Source organism: Lissotriton vulgaris, unplaced genomic scaffold, assembly GCF_964263255.1.
Source record: "Lissotriton vulgaris unplaced genomic scaffold, aLisVul1.2 SCAFFOLD_445, whole genome shotgun sequence".
In the NCBI taxonomy this organism is placed as follows: Eukaryota; Metazoa; Chordata; class Amphibia; order Caudata; family Salamandridae; genus Lissotriton; species Lissotriton vulgaris.
The window spans coordinates 986,695-1,011,656 of record NW_028241191.1 but is presented as its reverse complement, the minus strand read 5'-3'; the positions used below and the strand labels follow the sequence as shown (position 1 = coordinate 1,011,656).

Genomic DNA, 24,962 nt, shown 5'->3' with positions numbered 1-24,962 from the left:
TTAAACTTCTCTAGCCACTCGGATGAATTGTCATTTTGAGTTTTCCTCCTTTGCAGTTAACCCACTAACAAGTGTCAGCCTTTCAGCGCAAGAGGCGATATTGTGCTGCATGTCCATTAGATTATGCTGCCCCAAAGTCCGTACCATGGGACCAGATCCAAGACTGGGTGGGAATAATAGAGAGAAGAATGTAAGGATTGCACCCTTACTTCCACCCCTGCACCAGGCCTTCCTGAAGCATGGAGGCTACAAGACCCACCATGGTGCTCCCATGTAACCCCTGTACTCCATGACCTGTCTGTAATCTGCCTCTTGGTGCAACCAGACCCCAAGCCTTCAGAAGAGGGAGAAGGCCAAAGGGGAAAATGGCACACCCAGACATTGCCTGATTTGTGTCGCAGTGCAGTTAAAACCGAGAACGTAATTTTGAAAGCGAGTGTTGATTGGCTGTTAGCACGGGCATGGGGCTTCTCTTGCCTTTGTGAACCTCTGTAGTTGCTTATTGACTGGTGAGCTTTATGACCTGTCTGGTTTTTGGCATGTCAAACCACCAGATACTCTTTTCCATCCTTCACGATTAGGCTATTAGGGTCCAGTTAGTTCACAGCGTGTGCAAAGTAATTGAGCTTGAGTTTTCATGTTTAGCTTGTAGGCTACATTTTTCAGAGGTTCCTCCTGTAGGTGCTGCTCTTTTATCTGGTAAGCATTCAGCTCCCCTTCATTTGATACTCTGCTATTCCTTTCCCCCAGCCTTTGTGCCCTCGTCCAACTGAGTAGTGTGACTGACCTGTTTGTCAGTGCTCCCCATAATTCATCTTACTTCGAATTGCAGGTTGAGAGTACCTTTCAGTTGTTCCTGTGTGGCTTGATGGATTGTAGTGCCAATGTCTTAACCAGTGCTCATTCCTGCTTTTTGGTGAAATGTTGTGGTCCTCGTTCCTTGTCACCACTGACTGCTGCCTCTACAGGCTCCTCTGGCGATGATGATACACTTGCCCTCACTGAGAACGAGTGTTCAATAATGAGAAACCTATCATGTACTCATAAATCTGAGCTGGACAGACGCCCATGCATCATATTGCAGGCAGCTAAAAGTGACTTGGTGTTTTTGCAAGAGAGCTTCGTAAGTGGGGCTAAAGGAGGGACCGTGGAACTCTTCTCCTCTTGCAGGCTGTTAAGATTTGCTATACTTTTCAGCTCCGGTGAGGTAGAGACTCGAGTGGGTGAAGAATGATGTACTGTTTCTTTCAGGTTATCTTACTAAATAGTGCTTACCATACTGTGCCTTCGCTTTTAGGAATGATGGCCCGAAGAATGCTGCTGTTATCTCGGCTACCCTCCAAAAAGGTGAGGAACTATTTTCAAGCAGGCGTCAGTTAGACTTTGTAGCTTAAATGTCTTTTATTGTGCAACTTGATGTCCTTCTTACGTTGTCTTACTAAGACTTGGATCTTTGTATGCTGTGGGACCTATGTACATGCTATGGGACCTATGTACATGCTATAGCTTACCTCTTGATATTGGGTGAACTTGTGATGTCGGTGTTTTGTGGGCCATGCTATCTATTTGAAAAGACCGATTTGTCTGTAGTGCTTCTAAGAAGCACAGATGCATTGTCTGACCTAAGATGGTCATACAGATGCTGCATTCTAAAAGTATGCTTCGCTCCTCCACATGTGGTGTAAGGTTTAAAATCAGTCTGATTAATGATGAGACGATCCCGAACCTGACTTTATGAAGAGAACTCGTACGGATCTGACTCCTGAAATCAGATTGCCATTCCACATATGATTATTGCTTGCTGATTGCAACTAAGGTTGAGCATATTTATAGATCGGATATGGTGGTTCTTGTAAAAATGGGGCAATATTTAGATCTAAATTGAGCTTTTAAAGGATTATACACTTCATGCAGCGAAAATTGCTGCATGTTTTTCTTTGTACTCATCACGTGTAGAAGCTATCAAATGGCCCCTGTGGTTTTCCATGCCAAGTAAATATATTGTGGGATTTAACTCGAGCACTTGTCCCAAATAATATGCACTCATTTGTATGAACAATCTTAGTTGATCTTTGTAAATCGTACAGGGTCCCTCAGTTACTGCTTCCACCAAACCTCCAAATTGAATGCTCCACAGAATGTCAAAAACTTGCAGTTCTTTTGTCACAGTCATACTCCCTATCTTTCAGCACCCCGTGAATTCCTGTTAATATCCTGTTGTATTCCTCGACACTATTGGCATGAATCAAACCATCGTCCAGGAAAGCTTGTACTGGCTGGAGATTTTGAAATCTGTACATTAGCTTTGTAAAATAGTAGTCACGAATGTGGGTAGGCATGGTATACGCAAATATTTATAAGCACCAAATGGCGTAACAGAGGTAGTTGAGAATTGGCTTCAAGTATCATTTGATGAAGTGCTGCATTAAGTTCTATTGTTGTAAAATACCCGGCATCCCTCAGCATGCCTACCATTTCCTGTATTTTGGAAATCGAATGATGTTCAGTAACTATATTCTTGGTGAGTGAGCGCCAACCTGCACACAATCTTATTTAGACACCCCTCCTTTTGCCCACTTTAGGACAGCGGAAATCAACTGTGCTACATCAACAGGCTTAATAATCTCTTGCACACATAAATCACCTAAAAGCTGCCTCGACTCACCCCTAAGATTGAGTTTCACATTTCCCTTCTTATGTTTGACAGGATGACGCCTTTCTGCAAAATTGTGTGCTCAAACCGTTTGCTACAACCTACTTTGACAAAGAAAACCTCTCCAAAACAGTTCAAAATATGACTCATCCATCCGCCCCATCAGAATCGATGGGCTATCTGTACCTGGTGCGGTCCCTAATCTACCCTGATTAACCCATCCAATTAGGTCTCTACTGTCACTCGCTACGTAACCTTTTGTGTAAGTACCACTGTCCTTAATCTCCTAAGCAGTCTTCATATAGCCGTAAGTAATGATACGTGCTCACCAAACACTTCATTTTTAATATATGAAGCCTTCAGGAGCTCATTTGCCAGAACTTCAGTAAAACTGTATTCCTATAAAATAGTTACAAGTAAACCCAAATCAGTCATAACTCTTTATCTACTGTTAACGCCATTTTTGACATTCTTTCACTCGCATAATTTATTTTCTCCTTTATGTGACTTACTCTCACTGAGTTATGTGCCTTAAACACACTTTTAAATGTGTCCTGATATTTTGCACTTCTTTCCCACTGCTGGACCAGCGGAATTGCTTCCCTCGTGTCCTTGAACCACATCTTGAATAGATATCTCCCTCTCCCTTCCTTTTGTATATGACTTTTCTCTAACTCACAACATTGACAGTAGGGTGAATCAATTGTGCTCTTTCTTGCAATGGCCAGAGCAGGTAACATTAACTTCTCAAACCCCTTGGCTGTTTATACATATTCTCTCAGGGGCTGGACTTTTGTCTACAGAGTAATCTTTTATGAAGATTATTAAAATAAGTATTCATCTCAATTTGGTCTCTGAGATCTTGGTCTGTGCAGTTTCCAAATTCACTGTGTAGCAGCCCGGAATCCTTAGTGCAGCCATATCCTCATAGCTGCTATTAAACATTCCTCCCCAGTGCTGCGCTGTCCATTAGAACTAGTGCTGTATGGACGTTCAAAGGTCGTGCGCAGCACTGGGGAGGTAGTGCTGCCGTCGGCCAATGCACCGAGGCAGCACTTAAGGGGATATATTTGTCATTATTTTCCTGCTTTCTTGTTTCTACTAAAAGTTATGCGCTTCTACTTCGAAACGTGATCCTCCTTAAAGTGCCATTTCTTTCGATTCACAGCTTCAGTGTACTTGGTCCCCTGCCAAATTCAGCTGGGATCGGCTCAGTTTCTGGTAAGTGTTCACATTTGTTTGGCCCTCATCACCCAATGAAATAAAACAGTGTTTCAAATGACTTTCTATCAATTTCTACCTAATGAGGATTGAAAACTCTGTGCCATTGTTTTCACTTAATGTTTTTCTTGCCTGGATTTTGGAAAACTGTGGTAGGCGGTTGCACACTCTGCGACGTTGCCATGGTTAGGCCTACAGTATCTCCTTAGCTTTATCTTCCACTTTGTTAAAACAACTGACACCAGTTTGCAATTTCTACAAAACTGTGCACAGTGCTGTTCATTTCTTATATCCCGATAGCTTTTAGGCCAGTAAAGAATACTTGAATATTTTCTTGGTTCCAATTTCAGTTAACGCTGGCCTTTTGTGACCAGTGAATGTTTTGTGTCCGCTATTTATCTGCTAAACCGAAAAGGACCACTGCATCTTCTCACCATGCGTGGGGACGTAACCGCATTCTATGTACTCTAGGTCAGGCACAGCCGTTGCATGCTGTGATGGGTCAGCCTGACCTTGATTGACCAGCATTTTACTGCTTTGGCTAGCCTCATTTGAACAGTATGTTAGATAGCCACAGCCCTCCTCCCTTTTTTGCTCTACCCGGTAGTGTCTATCCTGCTCCAAATGTCTGCCGCCCACTGAACTAGATGTACTTAATTTTTCTCTGAAGCTGGTTCTTTTGGTTGGTCACTTCCCCTAACTTTACACGACAGGACTGAAAACCGCTGCTATTCATTGCCAAAAATATCTGGTGATCTACACTTACAAGCAAATTGACCCTTCAGAATAAAAAATCTGAGTCTTGTGGTGGGTTTGTAAAGTTGTTCGCTCATAGTTAAGTAAATGCTCTAAAGCCATAAAACTGCCACAGAAGAATACAATAATTTGCTTTTGTTCACCAAAGTAATTGCAGTGTTTGCATCCAAGGGGAAATATAATCACTAAACTGCATACTTAAACTTCTCTAGCCACTCGGATGAATTGTCATTTTGAGTTTTCCTCCTTTGCAGTTAACCCACTAACAAGTGTCAGCCTTTCAGCGCAAGAGGCGATATTGTGCTGCATGTCCATTAGATTATGCTGCCCCAAAGTCCGTACCATGGGACCAGATCCAAGACTGGGTGGGAATAATAGAGAGAAGAATGTAAGGATTGCACCCTTACTTCCACCCCTGCACCAGGCCTTCCTGAAGCATGGAGGCTACAAGACCCACCATGGTGCTCCCATGTAACCCCTGTACTCCATGACCTGTCTGTAATCTGCCTCTTGGTGCAACCAGACCCCAAGCCTTCAGAAGAGGGAGAAGGCCAAAGGGGAAAATGGCACACCCAGACATTGCCTGATTTGTGTTGCAGTGCAGTTAAAACCGAGAACGTAATTTTGAAAGCGAGTGTTGATTGGCTGTTAGCACGGGCATGGGGCTTCTCTTGCCTTTGTGAACCTCTGTAGTTGCTTATTGACTGGTGAGCTTTATGACCTGTCTGGTTTTTGGCATGTCAAACCACCAGATACTCTTTTCCATCCTTCACGATTAGGCTATTAGGGTCCAGTTAGTTCACAGCGTGTGCAAAGTAATTGAGCTTGAGTTTTCATGTTTAGCTTGTAGGCTACATTTTTCAGAGGTTCCTCCTGTAGGTGCTGCTCTTTTATCTGGTAAGCATTCAGCTCCCCTTCATTTGATACTCTGCTATTCCTTTCCCCCAGCCTTTGTGCCCTCGTCCAACTGAGTAGTGTGACTGACCTGTTTGTCAGTGCTCCCCATAATTCATCTTACTTCGAATTGCAGGTTGAGAGTACCTTTCAGTTGTTCCTGTGTGGCTTGATGGATTGTAGTGCCAATGTCTTAACCAGTGCTCATTCCTGCTTTTTGGTGAAATGTTGTGGTCCTCGTTCCTTGTCACCACTGACTGCTGCCTCTACAGGCTCCTCTGGCGATGATGATACACTTGCCCTCACTGAGAACGAGTGTTCAATAATGAGAAACCTATCATGTACTCATAAATCTGAGCTGGACAGACGCCCATGCATCATATTGCAGGCAGCTAAAAGTGACTTGGTGTTTTTGCAAGAGAGCTTCGTAAGTGGGGCTAAAGGAGGGACCGTGGAACTCTTCTCCTCTTGCAGGCTGTTAAGATTTGCTATACTTTTCAGCTCCGGTGAGGTAGAGACTCGAGTGGGTGAAGAATGATGTACTGTTTCTTTCAGGTTATCTTACTAAATAGTGCTTAACATACTGTGCCTTCGCTTTTAGGAATGATGGCCCGAAGAATGCTGCTGTTATCTCGGCTACCCTCCAAAAAGGTGAGGAACTATTTTCAAGCAGGCGTCAGTTAGACTTTGTAGCTTAAATGTCTTTTATTGTGCAACTTGATGTCCTTCTTGCGTTGTCTTACTAAGACTTGGATCTTTGTATGCTGTGGGACCTATGTACATGCTATGGGACCTATGTACATGCTATAGCTTACCTCTTGATATTGGGTGAACTTGTGATGTCGGTGTTTTGTGGGCCATGCTATCTATTTGAAAAGACCGATTTGTCTGTAGTGCTTCTAAGAAGCACAGATGCATTGTCTGACCTAAGATGGTCATACAGATGCTGCATTCTAAAAGTATGCTTCGCTCCTCCACATGTGGTGTAAGGTTTAAAATCAGTCTGATTAATGATGAGACAATCCCGAACCTGACTTTATGAAGAGAACTCGTACGGATCTGACTCCTGAAATCAGATTGCCATTCCACATATGATTATTGCTTGCTGATTGCAACTAAGGTTGAGCATATTTATAGATCGGATATGGTGGTTCTTGTAAAAATGGGGCAATATTTAGATCTAAATTGAGCTTTTAAAGGATTATACACTTCATGCAGCGAAAATTGCTGCATGTTTTTCTTTGTACTCATCACGTGTAGAAGCTATCAAATGGCCCCTGTGGTTTTCCATGCCAAGTAAATATATTGTGGGATTTAACTCGAGCACTTGTCCCAAATAATATGCACTCATTTGTATGAACAATCTTAGTTGATCTTTGTAAATCGTACAGGTCCCTCAGTTACTGCTTCCACCAAACCTCCAAATTGAATGCTCCACAGAATGTCAAAAACTTGCAGTTCTTTTGTCACAGTCATACTCCCTATCTTTCAGCACCCCGTGAATTCCTGTTGTATTCCTCGACACTATTGGCATGAATCAAACCATCGTCCAGGAAAGCTTGTACTGGCTGGAGATTTTGAAATCTGTACATTAGCTTTGTAAAATAGTAGTCACGAATGTGGGTAGGCATGGTATACGCAAATATTTATAAGCACCAAATGGCGTAACAGAGGTAGTTAAGAATTGAGAATTGGCTTCAAGTATCATTTGATGAAGTGCTGCATTAAGTTCTATTGTTGTAAAATACCCGGCATCCCTCAGCATGCCTACCATTTCCTGTATTTTGGAAATCGAATGATGTTCAGTAACTATATTCTTGGTGAGTGAGCGCCAACCTGCACACAATCTTATTTAGACACCCCTCCTTTTGCCCACTTTAGGACAGCGGAAATCAACTGTGCTACATCAACAGGCTTAATAATCTCTTGCACACATAAATCACCTAAAAGCTGCCTCGACTCACCCCTAAGATTGAGTTTCACATTTCCCTTCTTATGTTTGACAGGATGACGCCTTTCTGCAAAATTGTGTGCTCAAACCGTTTGCTACAACCTACTTTGACAAAGAAAACCTCTCCAAAACAGTTCAAAATATGACTCATCCATCCGCCCCATCAGAATCGATGGGCTATCTGTACCTGGTGCGGTCCCTAATCTACCCTGATTAACCCATCCAATTAGGTCTCTACTGTCACTCGCTACTTAACCTTTTGTGTAAGTACCACTGTCCTTAATCTCCTAAGCAGTCTTCATATAGCCGTAAGTAATGATACGTGCTCACCAAACACTTCATTTTTAATATATGAAGCCTTCAGGAGCTCATTTGCCAGAACTTCAGTAAAACTGTATTCCTATAAAATAGTTACAAGTAAACCCAAATCAGTCATAACTCTTTATCTACTGTTAACGCCATTTTTGACATTCTTTCACTCGCATAATTTATTTTCTCCTTTATGTGACTTACTCTCACTGAGTTATGTGCCTTAAACACACTTTTAAAAGTGTCCTGATATTTTTTTTTTTTCTCACAACCAATTTTATTGAGCAAAAGAGTATCAAGAATGTGGCATCTTCACACACCAAGATCACCACATCAGTATCAATGCAATGATGACATACATAGCATTCGCGAAGCATACATCAATGAAGCTCGGCTTTAAAATGCCCTAACAACCCATCCCAAACCCAACTACACCCCCACCCGTACCCACCGTCCCCCCCCCCGCCACACATGTACAGAAGCAACACAAAGACGATTCACATAGAGGAAGCAGGTATAGTGCAACCTGGGTTTTGCCATTGGGGCCAGAAAAGTCCCTGCGATCAAATGTCCTCCTCCTGCTCCGCCGGGGGTTCCAAGGACAGGCCACGGTAGTCGGCCCACCGCTTCCAGATCTTGAAGTGTTTGCGTGGGCAGCCCCGCGCCTCAAAGACCGGTTTCTCAAGACCCATAAAGTAGTCCAGCCCAGCCTTCCACGCAGACGGGGGGGGGGGCCCTCACAGATTTTACAGGCCCGAGCCAAGTCACGCTTAGCGACCACCAGGCCCAGGAGCAACAGATGACGTTTATATATGTTGCCCCCAACCCCTTCCATGATGTGCAGCAGGCCTAGCCGGTGGGTTCGAGGAAGATCCCAGCCCAGGACCTCAGCCAGGCAATTCCATACGCCCCTCCAGAAGCCAGCCAGGCGACCACACGACCACACCGTATGCAACAGGGAGCCAGGCACTTCCCCACAGCGCAGGCACTCCGATGACGCAATCAAGCCAGCCTTCCACAGTCGTTCACGTGTGTAATAGGCACGATGCAGGTATTTGAATTGTATCAGGCGGAGCCGAACCGCGACAGCGGTGCAGCGCGGGGACTCCAGTGCCTCCCTCCAGTCGTCCTCGTCCAAGGCGCCCACGTCTACCTCCCAGGCTTCCCGAAGGGAGCTGAGAGTAGATGAGCAGTGAGTAACAAGGGACTGATAAATCCTAGAGACCTTCTTGTCTCCCAGGTCTCCCATAAACACTTTCGCCTCAATCGGGCTGAACTCCGGCAGGGAGTCGAGGCCGGCAATGCTTGGGGCGAGGGCATGTCTCAGCTGTAGGTAACGGAAGAACTGGGACTGAGGCATCTGGAACTCCACTCGGAGTTCCTCAAAGGACTTGAGGGTTGCGCCCGACATGACCTGGCCCAGTTGTGTAATTCCGATAGCCTCCCAACCCTCGAACCCGGCCAAGGCCGCCAGTTCTGGGAGCAAACCGTTGTGCCACAGCGGCGTTTCAGCCGTTAATTTGCCCCACCAACCCATGCGGCGCAAAGACTGCCGCCACACTGCAAAGACCACGTTTGTCACCGACGGTAACCCACGGCGTATACGGGCCGAGTAAAGAACGGTGTGGAGCGTACGGTCACCCATGAGATGTCTTTCCAGGGCATAAGCCGGGTCACTCCTGTCCCCGTACCACCATTCATTAAGGACAAGGAGATGTGACGCCTGGTAGTAGGAGAGGAGGTCGGATGTGGCCAAACCACCACAGTAGGTGGACAGAAAGCACGTCCTCAGGGCCACCCTGGCTGCTCCGCCATCCCACAGGAAGCGGCTCAGCACTGAGTTCACCTGGCGGAACCACTCCATGCCAATAGGGTGCGGGAAATGTTGAAGTTGGTACAACAGTCTCGGCAGCGCCACCATCTTAAAGATGGCCGACCTCCCAAAGATTGTAAGTGGCATTCTGGACCATGTTTTAACATCAGCCTGGACCCGTTCCCACACCGGCAAGACACTGCGTGTCCAGGCCACGGCTCGCGAAGTCGAGAGGAAAACACCCAAATATTTCAGGCCGTCCGTCGCCACGCGCAGGTCGGCGGCCCAAGGGTCGGCAACCACTCCGCCACGTAAAACCCACAGGGTCGACTTATACAGGTTAAGGCGGAGCCCTGAGACTTCGCCAAACCCCCGCATGATCTCCAAAACTCGAGGGCCCGAGCGCCGCAGGTCGGTAAGGAACAGGAGGACGTCGTCTGCGTAAAGTGCAATTCTATCCGTAAGGGTATCGTTCCAGACAAAGCCACGCAGATGGGCATCCAGTCGTATCCGCGACGCCAGGGGCTCCATGGCCAGGGCAAACAGATAGGGGGACAGCGGGCAGCCCTGCCGAGTACCACGGCCGATTTGGAAGCGCCCTGAGACCGCACCGGCCACACGGACCGACGCCGTGACATTGGTATATAGGAGACGGATATAGGACAAGAAAACAGGCCCGAGGTTGAGGCGGGCCAACAAGGTGAACAGATACGCCCAACTAAGTGTCCTGATATTTTGCACTTCTTTCCCACTGCTGGACCAGCGGAATTGCTTCCCTCGTGTCCTTGAACCACATCTTGAATAGATATCTCCCTCTCCCTTCCTTTTGTATATGACTTTTCTCTAACTCACAACATTGACAGTAGGGTGAATCAATTGTGCTCTTTCTTGCAATGGCCAGAGCAGGTAACATTAACTTCTCAAACCCCTTGGCTGTTTATACATATTCTCTCAGGGGCTGGACTTTTGTCTACAGAGTAATCTTTTATGAAGATTATTAAAATAAGTATTCATCTCAATTTGGTCTCTGAGATCTTGGTCTGTGCAGTTTCCAAATTCACTGTGTAGCAGCCCGGAATCCTTATTGCAGCCATATATTTGTCATTATTTTCCTGCTTTCTTGTTTCTACTAAAAGTTATGCGCTTCTACTTCGAAACGTGATCCTCCTTAAAGTGCCATTTCTTTCGATTCACAGCTTCAGTGTACTTGGTCCCCTGCCAAATTCAGCTGGGATCGGCTCAGTTTCTGGTAAGTGTTCACATTTGTTTGGCCCTCATCACCCAATGAAATAAAACAGTGTTTCAAATGACTTTCTATCAATTTCTACCTAATGAGGATTGAAAACTCTGTGCCATTGTTTTCACTTAATGTTTTTCTTGCCTGGATTTTGGAAAACTGTGGTAGGCGGTTGCACACTCTGCGACGTTGCCATGGTTAGGCCTACAGTATCTCCTTAGCTTTATCTTCCACTTTGTTAAAACAACTGACACCAGTTTGCAATTTCTACAAAACTGTGCACAGTGCTGTTCATTTCTTATATCCCGATAGCTTTTAGGCCAGTAAAGAATACTTGAATATTTTCTTGGTTCCAATTTCAGTTAACGCTGGCCTTTTGTGACCAGTGAATGTTTTGTGTCCGCTATTTATCTGCTAAACCGAAAAGGACCACTGCATCTTCTCACCATGCGTGGGGACGTAACCGCATTCTATGTACTCTAGGTCAGGCACAGCCGTTGCATGCTGTGATGGGTCAGCCTGACCTTGATTGACCAGCATGTTACTGCTTTGGCTAGCCTCATTTGAACAGTATGTTAGATAGCCACAGCCCTCCTCCCTTTTTTGCTCTACCCGGTAGTGTCTATCCTGCTCCAAATGTCTGCCGCCCACTGCACTAGATGTACTTAATTTTTCTCTGAAGCTGGTTCTTTTGGTTGGTCACTTCCCCTAACTTTACACGACAGGACTGAAAACCGCTGCTATTCATTGCCAAAAATATCTGGTGATCTACACTTACAAGCAAATTGACCCGTCAGAATAAAAAATCTGAGTCTTGTGGTGGGTTTGTAAAGTTGTTCGCTCATAGTTAAGTAAATGCTCTAAAGCCATAAAACTGCCACAGAAGAATACAATAATTTGCTTTTGTTCACCAAAATAATTGCAGTGTTTGCATCCAAGGGGAAATATAATCACTAAACTGCATACTTAAACTTCTCTAGCCACTCGGATGAATTGTCATTTTGAGTTTTCCTCCTTTGCAGTTAACCCACTAACAAGTGTCAGCCTTTCAGCGCAAGAGGCGATATTGTGCTGCATGTCCATTAGATTATGCTGCCCCAAAGTCCGTACCATGGGACCAGATCCAAGACTGGGTGGGAATAATAGAGAGAAGAATGTAAGGATTGCACCCTTACTTCCACCCCTGCACCAGGCCTTCCTGAAGCATGGAGGCTACAAGACCCACCATGGTGCTCCCATGTAACCCCTGTACTCCATGACCTGTCTGTAATCTGCCTCTTGGTGCAACCAGACCCCAAGCCTTCAGAAGAGGGAGAAGGCCAAAGGGGAAAATGGCACACCCAGACATTGCCTGATTTGTGTCGCAGTGCAGTTAAAACCGAGAACGTAATTTTGAAAGCGAGTGTTGATTGGCTGTTAGCACGGGCATGGGGCTTCTCTTGCCTTTGTGAACCTCTGTAGTTGCTTATTGACTGGTGAGCTTTATGACCTGTCTGGTTTTTGGCATGTCAAACCACCAGATACTCTTTTCCATCCTTCACGATTAGGCTATTAGGGTCCAGTTAGTTCACAGCGTGTGCAAAGTAATTGAGCTTGAGTTTTCATGTTTAGCTTGTAGGCTACATTTTTCAGAGGTTCCTCCTGTAGGTGCTGCTCTTTTATCTGGTAAGCATTCAGCTCCCCTTCATTTGATACTCTGCTATTCCTTTCCCCCAGCCTTTGTGCCCTCGTCCAACTGAGTAGTGTGACTGACCTGTTTGTCAGTGCTCCCCATAATTCATCTTACTTCGAATTGCAGGTTGAGAGTACCTTTCAGTTGTTCCTGTGTGGCTTGATGGATTGTAGTGCCAATGTCTTAACCAGTGCTCATTCCTGCTTTTTGGTGAAATGTTGTGGTCCTCGTTCCTTGTCACCACTGACTGCTGCCTCTACAGGCTCCTCTGGCGATGATGATACACTTGCCCTCACTGAGAACGAGTGTTCAATAATGAGAAACCTATCATGTACTCATAAATCTGAGCTGGACAGACGCCCATGCATCATATTGCAGGCAGCTAAAAGTGACTTGGTGTTTTTGCAAGAGAGCTTCGTAAGTGGGGCTAAAGGAGGGACCGTGGAACTCTTCTCCTCTTGCAGGCTGTTAAGATTTGCTATACTTTTCAGCTCCGGTGAGGTAGAGACTCGAGTGGGTGAAGAATGATGTACTGTTTCTTTCAGGTTATCTTACTAAATAGTGCTTAACATACTGTGCCTTCGCTTTTAGGAATGATGGCCCGAAGAATGCTGCTGTTATCTCGGCTACCCTCCAAAAAGGTGAGGAACTATTTTCAAGCAGGCGTCAGTTAGACTTTGTAGCTTAAATGTCTTTTATTGTGCAACTTGATGTCCTTCTTGCGTTGTCTTACTAAGACTTGGATCTTTGTATGCTGTGGGACCTATGTACATGCTATGGGTCCTATGTACATGCTATAGCTTACCTCTTGATATTGGGTGAACTTGTGATGTCGGTGTTTTGTGGGCCATGCTATCTATTTGAAAAGACCGATTTGTCTGTAGTGCTTCTAAGAAGCACAGATGCATTGTCTGACCTAAGATGGTCATACAGATGCTGCATTCTAAAAGTATGCTTCGCTCCTCCACATGTGGTGTAAGGTTTAAAATCAGTCTGATTAATGATGAGACAATCCCGAACCTGACTTTATGAAGAGAACTCGTACGGATCTGACTCCTGAAATCAGATTGCCATTCCACATATGATTATTGCTTGCTGATTGCAACTAAGGTTGAGCATATTTATAGATCGGATATGGTGGTTCTTGTAAAAATGGGGCAATATTTAGATCTAAATTGAGCTTTTAAAGGATTATACACTTCATGCAGCGAAAATTGCTGCATGTTTTTCTTTGTACTCATCACGTGTAGAAGCTATCAAATGGCCCCTGTGGTTTTCCATGCCAAGTAAATATATTGTGGGATTTAACTCGAGCACTTGTCCCAAATAATATGCACTCATTTGTATGAACAATCTTAGTTGATCTTTGTAAATCGTACAGGGTCCCTCAGTTACTGCTTCCACCAAACCTCCAAATTGAATGCTCCACAGAATGTCAAAAACTTGCAGTTCTTTTGTCACAGTCATACTCCCTATCTTTCAGCACCCCGTGAATTCCTGTTAATATCCTGTTGTATTCCTCGACACTATTGGCATGAATCAAACCATCGTCCAGGAAAGCTTGTACTGGCTGGAGATTTTGAAATCTGTACATTAGCTTTGTTAAATAGTAGTCACGAATGTGGGTAGGCATGGTATACGCAAATATTTATAAGCACCAAATGGCGTAACAGAGGTAGTTAAGAATTGAGAATTGGCTTCAAGTATCATTTGATGAAGTGCTGCATTAAGTTCTATTGTTGTAAAATACCCGGCATCCCTCAGCATGCCTACCATTTCCTGTATTTTGGAAATCGAATGATGTTCAGTAACTATATTCTTGGTGAGTGAGCGCCAACCTGCACACAATCTTATTTAGACACCCCTCCTTTTGCCCACTTTAGGACAGCGGAAATCAACTGTGCTACATCAACAGGCTTAATAATCTCTTGCACACATAAATCACCTAAAAGCTGCCTCGACTCACCCTTAAGATTGAGTTTCACATTTCCCTTCTTATGTTTGACAGGATGACGCCTTTCTGCAAAATTGTGTGCTCAAACCGTTTGCTACAACCTACTTTGACAAAGAAAACCTCTCCAAAACAGTTCAAAATATGACTCATCCATCCGCCCCATCAGAATCGATGGGCTATCTGTACCTGGTGCGGTCCCTAATCTACCCTGATTAACCCATCCAATTAGGTCTCTACTGTCACTCGCTACGTAACCTTTTGTGTAAGTACCACTGTCCTTAATCTCCTAAGCAGTCTTCATATAGCCGTAAGTAATGATACGTGCTCACCAAACACTTCATTTTTAATATATGAAGCCTTCAGGAGCTCATTTGCCAGAACTTCAGTAAAACTGTATTCCTATAAAATAGTTACAAGTAAACCCAAATCAGTCATAACTCTTTATCTACTGTTAACGCCATTTTTGACATTCTTTCACTCGCATAATTTATTTTCTCCTTTATGTGACTTACTCTCACTGAGTTATGTGCCTTAAACACACTTTTAAATGTGTCCTGATATTTTGCACTTCTTTCCCACTGCTGGACCAGCGGAATTGCTTCCCTTGTGTCCTTGAACCACATCTTGAATAGATATCTCCCTCTCCCTTCCTTTTGTATATGACTTTTCTCTAACTCACAACATTGACAGTAGGGTGAATCAATTGTGCTCTTTCTTGCAATGGCCAGAGCAGGTAACATTAACTTCTCAAACCCCTTGGCTGTTTATACATATTCTCTCAGGGGCTGGACTTTTGTCTACTGAGTAATCTTTTATGAAGATTATTAAAATAAGTATTCATCTCAATTTGGTCTCTGAGATCTTGGTCTGTGCAGTTTCCAAATTCACTGTGTAGCAGCCCGGAATCCTTAGTGCAGCCATATCCTCATAGCTGCTATTAAACATTCCTCCCCAGTGCTGCGCTGTCCATTAGAACTAGTGCTGTATGGACGTTCAAAGGTCGTGCGCAGCACTGGGGAGGTAGTGCTGCCGTCGGCCAATGCACCGAGGCAGCACTTAAGGGGATATATTTGTCATTATTTTCCTGCTTTCTTGTTTCTACTAAAAGTTATGCGCTTCTACTTCGAAACGTGATCCTCCTTAAAGTGCCATTTCTTTCGATTCACAGCTTCAGTGTACTTGGTCCCCTGCCAAATTCAGCTGGGATCGGCTCAGTTTCTGGTAAGTGTTCACATTTGTTTGGCCCTCATCACCCAATGAAATAAAACAGTGTTTCAAATGACTTTCTATCAATTTCTACCTAATGAGGATTGAAAACTCTGTGCCATTGTTTTCACTTAATGTTTTTCTTGCCTGGATTTTGGAAAACTGTGGTAGGCGGTTGCACACTCTGCGACGTTGCCATGGTTAGGCCTACAGTATCTCCTTAGCTTTATCTTCCACTTTGTTAAAACAACTGACACCAGTTTGCAATTTCTACAAAACTGTGCACAGTGCTGTTCATTTCTTATATCCCGATAGCTTTTAGGCCAGTAAAGAATACTTGAATATTTTCTTGGTTCCAATTTCAGTTAACGCTGGCCTTTTGTGACCAGTGAATGTTTTGTGTCCGCTATTTATCTGCTAAACCGAAAAGGACCACTGCATCTTCTCACCATGCGTGGGGACGTAACCGCATTCTATGTACTCTAGGTCAGGCACAGCCGTTGCATGCTGTGATGGGTCAGCCTGACCTTGATTGACCAGCATTTTACTGCTTTGGCTAGCCTCATTTGAACAGTATGTTAGATAGCCACAGCCCTCCTCCCTTTTTTGCTCTACCCGGTAGTGTCTATCCTGCTCCAAATGTCTGCCGCCCACTGCACTAGATGTACTTAATTTTTCTCTGAAGCTGGTTCTTTTGGTTGGTCACTTCCCCTAACTTTACACGACAGGACTGAAAACCGCTGCTATTCATTGCCAAAAATATCTGGTGATCTACACTTACAAGCAAATTGACCCTTCAGAATAAAAAATCTGAGTCTTGTGGTGGGTTTGTAAAGTTGTTCGCTCATAGTTAAGTAAATGCTCTAAAGCCATAAAACTGCCACAGAAGAATACAATAATTTGCTTTTGTTCACCAAAGTAATTGCAGTGTTTGCATCCAAGGGGAAATATAATCACTAAACTGCATACTTAAACTTCTCTAGCCACTCGGATGAATTGTCATTTTGAGTTTTCCTCCTTTGCAGTTAACCCACTAACAAGTGTCAGCCTTTCAGCGCAAGAGGCGATATTGTGCTGCATGTCCATTAGATTATGCTGCCCCAAAGTCCGTACCATGGGACCAGATCCAAGACTGGGTGGGAATAATAGAGAGAAGAATGTAAGGATTGCACCCTTACTTCCACCCCTGCACCAGGCCTTCCTGAAGCATGGAGGCTACAAGACCCACCATGGTGCTCCCATGTAACCCCTGTACTCCATGACCTGTCTGTAATCTGCCTCTTGGTGCAACCAGACCCCAAGCCTTCAGAAGAGGGAGAAGGCCAAAGGGGAAAATGGCACACCCAGACATTGCCTGATTTGTGTTGCAGTGCAGTTAAAACCGAGAACGTAATTTTGAAAGCGAGTGTTGATTGGCTGTTAGCACGGGCATGGGGCTTCTCTTGCCTTTGTGAACCTCTGTAGTTGCTTATTGACTGGTGAGCTTTATGACCTGTCTGGTTTTTGGCATGTCAAACCACCAGATACTCTTTTCCATCCTTCACGATTAGGCTATTAGGGTCCAGTTAGTTCACAGCGTGTGCAAAGTAATTGAGCTTGAGTTTTCATGTTTAGCTTGTAGGCTACATTTTTCAGAGGTTCCTCCTGTAGGTGCTGCTCTTTTATCTGGTAAGCATTCAGCTCCCCTTCATTTGATACTCTGCTATTCCTTTCCCCCAGCCTTTGTGCCCTCGTCCAACTGAGTAGTGTGACTGACCTGTTTGTCAGTGCTCCCCATAATTCATCTTACTTCGAATTGCAGGTTGAGAGTACCTTTCAGTTGTTCCTGTGTGGCTTGATGGATTGTAGTGCCAATGTCTTAACCAGTGCTCATTCCTGCTTTTTGGTGAAATGTTGTGGTCCTCGTTCCTTGTCACCACTGACTGCTGCCTCTACAGGCTCCTCTGGCGATGATGATACACTTGCCCTCACTGAGAACGAGTGTTCAATAATGAGAAACCTATCATGTACTCATAAATCTGAGCTGGACAGACGCCCATGCATCATATTGCAGGCAGCTAAAAGTGACTTGGTGTTTTTGCAAGAGAGCTTCGTAAGTGGGGCTAAAGGAGGGACCGTGGAACTCTTCTCCTCTTGCAGGCTGTTAAGATTTGCTATACTTTTCAGCTCCGGTGAGGTAGAGACTCGAGTGGGTGAAGAATGATGTACTGTTTCTTTCAGGTTATCTTACTAAATAGTGCTTAACATACTGTGCCTTCGCTTTTAGGAATGATGGCCCGAAGAATGCTGCTGTTATCTCGGCTACCCTCCAAAAAGGTGAGGAACTATTTTCAAGCAGGCGTCAGTTAGACTTTGTAGCTTAAATGTCTTTTATTGTGCAACTTGATGTCCTTCTTGCGTTGTCTTACTAAGACTTGGATCTTTGTATGCTGTGGGACCTATGTACATGCTATAGCTTACCTCTTGATATTGGGTGAACTTGTGATGTCGGTGTTTTGTGGGCCATGCTATCTATTTGAAAAGACCGATTTGTCTGTAGTGCTTCTAAGAAGCACAGATGCATTGTCTGACCTAAGATGGTCATACAGATGCTGCATTCTAAAAGTATGCTTCGCTCCTCCACATGTGGTGTAAGGTTTAAAATCAGTCTGATTAATGATGAGACAATCCCGAACCTGACTTTATGAAGAGAACTCGTACGGATCTGACTCCTGAAATCAGATTGCCATTCCACATATGATTATTGCTTGCTGATTGCAACTAAGGTTGAGCATATTTATAGATCGGATATGGTGGTTCTTGTAAAAATGGGGCAATATTTAGATCTAAATTGAGCTTTTAAAGGATTATACACTTCATGCAGCGAAAATTGCTGCATGTTTTTCTTTGTACTCATCACGTGTAGAAGCTATCAAATGGCCCCTGTGGTTTTCCATGCCAAGTAAATATATTGTGGGATTTAACTCGAGCACTTGTCCCAAATAATATGCACTCATTTGTATGAACAATCTTAGTTGATCTTTGTAAATCGTACAGGGTCCCTCAGTTACTGCTTCCACCAAACCTCCAAATTGAATGCTCCACAGAATGTCAAAAACTTGCAGTTCTTTTGTCACAGTCATACTCCCTATCTTTCAGCACCCCGTGAATTCCTGTTAATATCCTGTTGTATTCCTCGACACTATTGGCATGAATCAAACCATCGTCCAGGAAAGCTTGTACTGGCTGGAGATTTTGAAATCTGTACATTAGCTTTGTAAAATAGTAGTCACGAATGTGGGTAGGCATGGTATACGCAAATATTTATAAGCACCAAATGGCGTAACAGAGGTAGTTAAGAATTGAGAATTGGCTTCAAGTATCATTTGATGAAGTGCTGCATTAAGTTCTATTGTTGTAAAATACCCGGCATCCCTCAGCATGCCTACCATTTCCTGTATTTTGGAAATCGAATGATGTTCAGTAACTATATTCTTGGTGAGTGAGCGCCAACCTGCACACAATCTTATTTAGACACCCCTCCTTTTGCCCACTTTAGGACAGCGGAAATCAACTGTGCTACATCAACAGGCTTAATAATCTCTTGCACACATAAATCACCTAAAAGCTGCCTCGACTCACCCCTAAGATTGAGTTTCACATTTCCCTTCTTATGTTTGACAGGATGACGCCTTTCTGCAAAATTGTGTGCTCAAACCGTTTGCTACAACCTACTTTGACAAAGAAAACCTCTCCAAAACAGTTCAAAATATGACTCATCCATCCGCCCCATCAGAATCGATGGGCTATCTGTACCTGGTGCGGTCCCTAATCTACCCTGATTAACCCATCCAATTAGGTCTCTACTGTCACTCGCTACGTAACCTTTTGTGTAAGTACCACTGTCCTTAATCTCCTAAGCAGTCTTCATATAGCCGTAAGTAATGATACGTGCTCACCAAACACTTCATTTTTAATATATGAAGCCTTCAGGAGCTCATTTGCCAGAACTTCAGTAAAACTGTATTCCTATAAAATAGTTACAAGTAAACCCAAATCAGTCATAACTCTTTATCTACTGTTAACGCCATTTTTGACATTCTTTCACTCGCATAATTTATTTTCTCCTTTATGTGACTTACTCTCACTGAGTTATGTGCCTTAAACACACTTTTAAATGTGTCCTGATATTTTGCACTTCTTTCCCACTGCTGGACCAGCGGAATTGCTTCCCTCGTGTCCTTGAACCACATCTTGAATAGATATCTCCCTCTCCCTTCCTTTTGTATATGACTTTTCTCTAACTCACAACATTGACAGTAGGGTGAATCAATTGTGCTCTTTCTTGCAATGGCCAGAGCAGGTAACATTAACTTCTCAAACCCCTTGGCTGTTTATACATATTCTCTCAGGGGCTGGACTTTTGTCTACAGAGTAATCTTTTATGAAGATTATTAAAATAAGTATTCATCTCAATTTGGTCTCTGAGATCTTGGTCTGTGCAGTTTCCAAATTCACTGTGTAGCAGCCCGGAATCCTTATTGCAGCCATATATTTGTCATTATTTTCCTGCTTTCTTGTTTCTACTAAAAGTTATGCGCTTCTACTTCGAAACGTGATCCTCCTTAAAGTGCCATTTCTTTCGATTCACAGCTTCAGTGTACTTGGTCCCCTGCCAAATTCAGCTGGGATCGGCTCAGTTTCTGGTAAGTGTTCACATTTGTTTGGCCCTCATCACCCAATGAAATAAAACAGTGTTTCAAATGACTTTCTATCAATTTCTACCTAATGAGGATTGAAAACTCTGTGCCATTGTTTTCACTTAATGTTTTTCTTGCCTGGATTTTGGAAAACTGTGGTAGGCGGTTGCACACTCTGCGACGTTGCCATGGTTAGGCCTACAGTATCTCCTTAGCTTTATCTTCCACTTTGTTAAAACAACTGACACCAGTTTGCAATTTCTACAAAACTGTGCACAGTGCTGTTCATTTCTTATATCCCGATAGCTTTTAGGCCAGTAAAGAATACTTGAATATTTTCTTGGTTCCAATTTCAGTTAACGCTGGCCTTTTGTGACCAGTGAATGTTTTGTGTCCGCTATTTATCTGCTAAACCGAAAAGGACCACTGCATCTTCTCACCATGCGTGGGGACGTAACCGCATTCTATGTACTCTAGGTCAGGCACAGCCGTTGCATGCTGTGATGGGTCAGCCTGACCTTGATTGACCAGCATGTTACTGCTTTGGCTAGCCTCATTTGAACAGTATGTTAGATAGCCACAGCCCTCCTCCCTTTTTTGCTCTACCCGGTAGTGTCTATCCTGCTCCAAATGTCTGCCGCCCACTGCACTAGATGTACTTAATTTTTCTCTGAAGCTGCTTCTTTTGGTTGGTCACTTCCCCTAACTTTACACGACAGGACTGAAAACCGCTGCTATTCATTGCCAAAAATATCTGGTGATCTACACTTACAAGCAAATTGACCCTTCAGAATAAAAAATCTGAGTCTTGTGGTGGGTTTGTAAAGTTGTTCGCTCATAGTTAAGTAAATGCTCTAAAGCCATAAAACTGCCACAGAAGAATACAATAATTTGCTTTTGTTCACCAAAATAATTGCAGTGTTTGCATCCAAGGGGAAATATAATCACTAAACTGCATACTTAAACTTCTCTAGCCACTCGGATGAATTGTCATTTTGAGTTTTCCTCCTTTGCAGTTAACCCACTAACAAGTGTCAGCCTTTCAGCGCAAGAGGCGATATTGTGCTGCATGTCCATTAGATTATGCTGCCCCAAAGTCCGTACCATGGGACCAGATCCAAGACTGGGTGGGAATAATAGAGAGAAGAATGTAAGGATTGCACCCTTACTTCCACCCCTGCACCAGGCCTTCCTGAAGCATGGAGGCTACAAGACCCACCATGGTGCTCCCATGTAACCCCTGTACTCCATGACCTGTCTGTAATCTGCCTCTTGGTGCAACCAGACCCCAAGCCTTCAGAAGAGGGAGAAGGCCAAAGGGGAAAATGGCACACCCAGACATTGCCTGATTTGTGTCGCAGTGCAGTTAAAACCGAGAACGTAATTTTGAAAGCGAGTGTTGATTGGCTGTTAGCACGGGCATGGGGCTTCTCTTGCCTTTGTGAACCTCTGTAGTTGCTTATTGACTGGTGAGCTTTATGACCTGTCTGGTTTTTGGCATGTCAAACCACCAGATACTCTTTTCCATCCTTCACGATTAGGCTATTAGGGTCCAGTTAGTTCACAGCGTGTGCAAAGTAATTGAGCTTGAGTTTTCATGTTTAGCTTGTAGGCTACATTTTTCAGAGGTTCCTCCTGTAGGTGCTGCTCTTTTATCTGGTAAGCATTCAGCTCCCCTTCATTTGATACTCTGCTATTCCTTTCCCCCAGCCTTTGTGCCCTCGTCCAACTGAGTAGTGTGACTGACCTGTTTGTCAGTGCTCCCCATAATTCATCTTACTTCGAATTGCAGGTTGAGAGTACCTTTCAGTTGTTCCTGTGTGGCTTGATGGATTGTAGTGCCAATGTCTTAACCAGTGCTCATTCCTGCTTTTTGGTGAAATGTTGTGGTCCTCGTTCCTTGTCACCACTGACTGCTGCCTCTACAGGCTCCTCTGGCGATGATGATACACTTGCCCTCACTGAGAACGAGTGTTCAATAATGAGAAACCTATCATGTACTCATAAATCTGAGCTGGACAGACGCCCATGCATCATATTGCAGGCAGCTAAAAGTGACTTGGTGTTTTTGCAAGAGAGCTTCGTAAGTGGGGCTAAAGGAGGGACCGTGGAACTCTTCTCCTCTTGCAGGCTGTTAAGATTTGCTATACTTTTCAGCTCCGGTGAGGTAGAGACTCGAGTGGGTGAAGAATGATGTACTGTTTCTTTCAGGTTATCTTACTAAATAGTGCTTACCATACTGTGCCTTCGCTTTTAGGAATGATGGCCCGAAGAATGCTGCTGTTATCTCGGCTACCCTCCAAAAAGGTGAGGAACTATTTTCAAGCAGGCGTCAGTTAGACTTTGTAGCTTAAATGTCTTTTATTGTGCAACTTGATGTCCTTCTTACGTTGTCTTACTAAGACTTGGATCTTTGTATGCTGTGGGACCTATGTACATGCTATGGGACCTATGTACATGCTATAGCTTACCTCTTGATATTGGGTGAACTTGTGATGTCGGTGTTTTGTGGGCCATGCTATCTATTTGAAAAGACCGATTTGTCTGTAGTGCTTCTAAGAAGCACAGATGCATTGTCTGACCTAAGATGGTCATACAGATGCTGCATTCTAAAAGTATGCTTCGCTCCTCCACATGTGGTGTAAGGTTTAAAATCAGTCTGATTAATGATGAGACCATCCCGAACCTGACTTTATGAAGAGAACTCGTACGGATCTGACTCCTGAAATCAGATTGCCATTCCACATATGATTATTGCTTGCTGATTGCAACTAAGGTTGAGCATATTTATAGATCGGATATGGTGGTTCTTGTAAAAATGGGGCAATATTTAGATCTAAATTGAGCTTTTAAAGGATTATACACTTCATGCAGCGAAAATTGCTGCATGTTTTTCTTTGTACTCATCACGTGTAGAAGCTATCAAATGGCCCCTGTAGTTTTCCATGCCAAGTAAATATATTGTGGGATTTAACTCGAGCACTTGTCCCAAATAATATGCACTCATTTGTATGAACAATCTTAGTTGATCTTTGTAAATCGTACAGGGTCCCTCAGTTACTGCTTCCACCAAACCTCCAAATTGAATGCTCCACAGAATGTCAAAAACTTGCAGTTCTTTTGTCACAGTCATACTCCCTATCTTTCAGCACCCCGTGAATTCCTGTTAATATCCTGTTGTATTCCTCGACACTATTGGCATGAATCAAACCATCGTCCAGGAAAGCTTGTACTGGCTGGAGATTTTGAAATCTGTACATTAGCTTTGTAAAATAGTAGTCACGAATGTGGGTAGGCATGGTATACGCAAATATTTATAAGCACCAAATGGCGTAACAGAGGTAGTTAAGAATTGAGAATTGGCTTCAAGTATCATTTGATGAAGTGCTGCATTAAGTTCTATTGTTGTAAAATACCCGGCATCCCTCAGCATGCCTACCATTTCCTGTATTTTGGAAATCAAATGATGTTCAGTAACTATATTCTTGGTGAGTGAGCGCCAACCTGCACACAATCTTATTTAGACACCCCTCCTTTTGCCCACTTTAGGACAGCGGAAATCAACTGTGCTACATCAACAGGCTTAATAATCTCTTGCACACATAAATCACCTAAAAGCTGCCTCGACTCACCCCTAAGATTGAGTTTCACATTTCCCTTCTTATGTTTGACAGGATGACGCCTTTCTGCAAAATTGTGTGCTCAAACCGTTTGCTACAACCTACTTTGACAAAGAAAACCTCTCCAAAACAGTTCAAAATATGACTCATCCATCCGCCCCATCAGAATCGATGGGCTATCTGTACCTGGTGCGGTCCCTAATCTACCCTGATTAACCCATCCAATTAGGTCTCTACTGTCACTCGCTACGTAACCTTTTGTGTAAGTACCACTGTCCTTAATCTCCTAAGCAGTCTTCATATAGCCGTAAGTAATGATACGTGCTCACCAAACACTTCATTTTTAATATATGAAGCCTTCAGGAGCTCATTTGCCAGAACTTCAGTAAAACTGTATTCCTATAAAATAGTTACAAGTAAACCCAAATCAGTCATAACTCTTTATCTACTGTTAACGCCATTTTTGACATTCTTTCACTCGCATAATTTATTTTCTCCTTTATGTGACTTACTCTCACTGAGTTATGTGCCTTAAACACACTTTTAAATGTGTCCTGATATTTTGCACTTCTTTCCCACTGCTGGACCAGCGGAATTGCTTCCCTCGTGTCCTTGAACCACATCTTGAATAGATATCTCCCTCTCCCTTCCTTTTGTATATGACTTTTCTCTAACTCACAACATTGACAGTAGGGTGAATCAATTGTGCTCTTTCTTGCAATGGCCAGAGCAGGTAACATTAACTTCTCAAACCCCTTGGCTGTTTATACATATTCTCTCAGGGGCTGGACTTTTGTCTACAGAGTAATCTTTTATGAAGATTATTAAAATAAGTATTCATCTCAATTTGGTCTCTGAGATCTTGGTCTGTGCAGTTTCCAAATTCACTGTGTAGCAGCCCGGAATCCTTATTGCAGCCATATATTTGTCATTATTTTCCTGCTTTCTTGTTTCTACTAAAAGTTATGCGCTTCTACTTCGAAACGTGATCCTCCTT

The 24,962-nt window shown here is 43.7% G+C and overlaps 10 non-coding genes across 10 annotated transcripts; all 10 read left to right on the top strand.

Annotated features, from left to right (window-relative positions):
• Positions 1–973: 973 nt before the first annotated feature.
• LOC147672068 (small nucleolar RNA SNORD103/SNORD85) lies at positions 974–1,059 on the top strand. Its single transcript, XR_015303595.1, has one exon. It is a non-coding gene; the product is annotated as a small nucleolar RNA SNORD103/SNORD85 (small nucleolar RNA).
• Positions 1,060–1,701: 642 nt separating this feature from the next.
• LOC147672067 (small nucleolar RNA SNORD50) lies at positions 1,702–1,769 on the top strand. Its single transcript, XR_015303576.1, has one exon. It is a non-coding gene; the product is annotated as a small nucleolar RNA SNORD50 (small nucleolar RNA).
• Positions 1,770–5,801: 4,032 nt separating this feature from the next.
• On the top strand, positions 5,802–5,887 carry LOC147672066 (small nucleolar RNA SNORD103/SNORD85). The gene has a single exon (XR_015303594.1). It is a non-coding gene; the product is annotated as a small nucleolar RNA SNORD103/SNORD85 (small nucleolar RNA).
• Positions 5,888–6,529: 642 nt separating this feature from the next.
• Positions 6,530–6,597, top strand: LOC147672065 (small nucleolar RNA SNORD50). Its single transcript, XR_015303619.1, has one exon. It is a non-coding gene; the product is annotated as a small nucleolar RNA SNORD50 (small nucleolar RNA).
• Positions 6,598–12,773: 6,176 nt separating this feature from the next.
• On the top strand, positions 12,774–12,859 carry LOC147672064 (small nucleolar RNA SNORD103/SNORD85). The gene has a single exon (XR_015303593.1). It is a non-coding gene; the product is annotated as a small nucleolar RNA SNORD103/SNORD85 (small nucleolar RNA).
• A 642-nt stretch (positions 12,860–13,501) lies between these two features.
• Positions 13,502–13,569, top strand: LOC147672063 (small nucleolar RNA SNORD50). Its single transcript, XR_015303618.1, has one exon. It is a non-coding gene; the product is annotated as a small nucleolar RNA SNORD50 (small nucleolar RNA).
• A 4,039-nt stretch (positions 13,570–17,608) lies between these two features.
• Positions 17,609–17,694, top strand: LOC147672062 (small nucleolar RNA SNORD103/SNORD85). The gene has a single exon (XR_015303592.1). It is a non-coding gene; the product is annotated as a small nucleolar RNA SNORD103/SNORD85 (small nucleolar RNA).
• Positions 17,695–18,316: 622 nt separating this feature from the next.
• LOC147672061 (small nucleolar RNA SNORD50) lies at positions 18,317–18,384 on the top strand. Its single transcript, XR_015303617.1, has one exon. It is a non-coding gene; the product is annotated as a small nucleolar RNA SNORD50 (small nucleolar RNA).
• Positions 18,385–22,278: 3,894 nt separating this feature from the next.
• On the top strand, positions 22,279–22,364 carry LOC147672060 (small nucleolar RNA SNORD103/SNORD85). The gene has a single exon (XR_015303591.1). It is a non-coding gene; the product is annotated as a small nucleolar RNA SNORD103/SNORD85 (small nucleolar RNA).
• Positions 22,365–23,006: 642 nt separating this feature from the next.
• LOC147672059 (small nucleolar RNA SNORD50) lies at positions 23,007–23,074 on the top strand. Its single transcript, XR_015303574.1, has one exon. It is a non-coding gene; the product is annotated as a small nucleolar RNA SNORD50 (small nucleolar RNA).
• Positions 23,075–24,962: the final 1,888 nt, after the last annotated feature.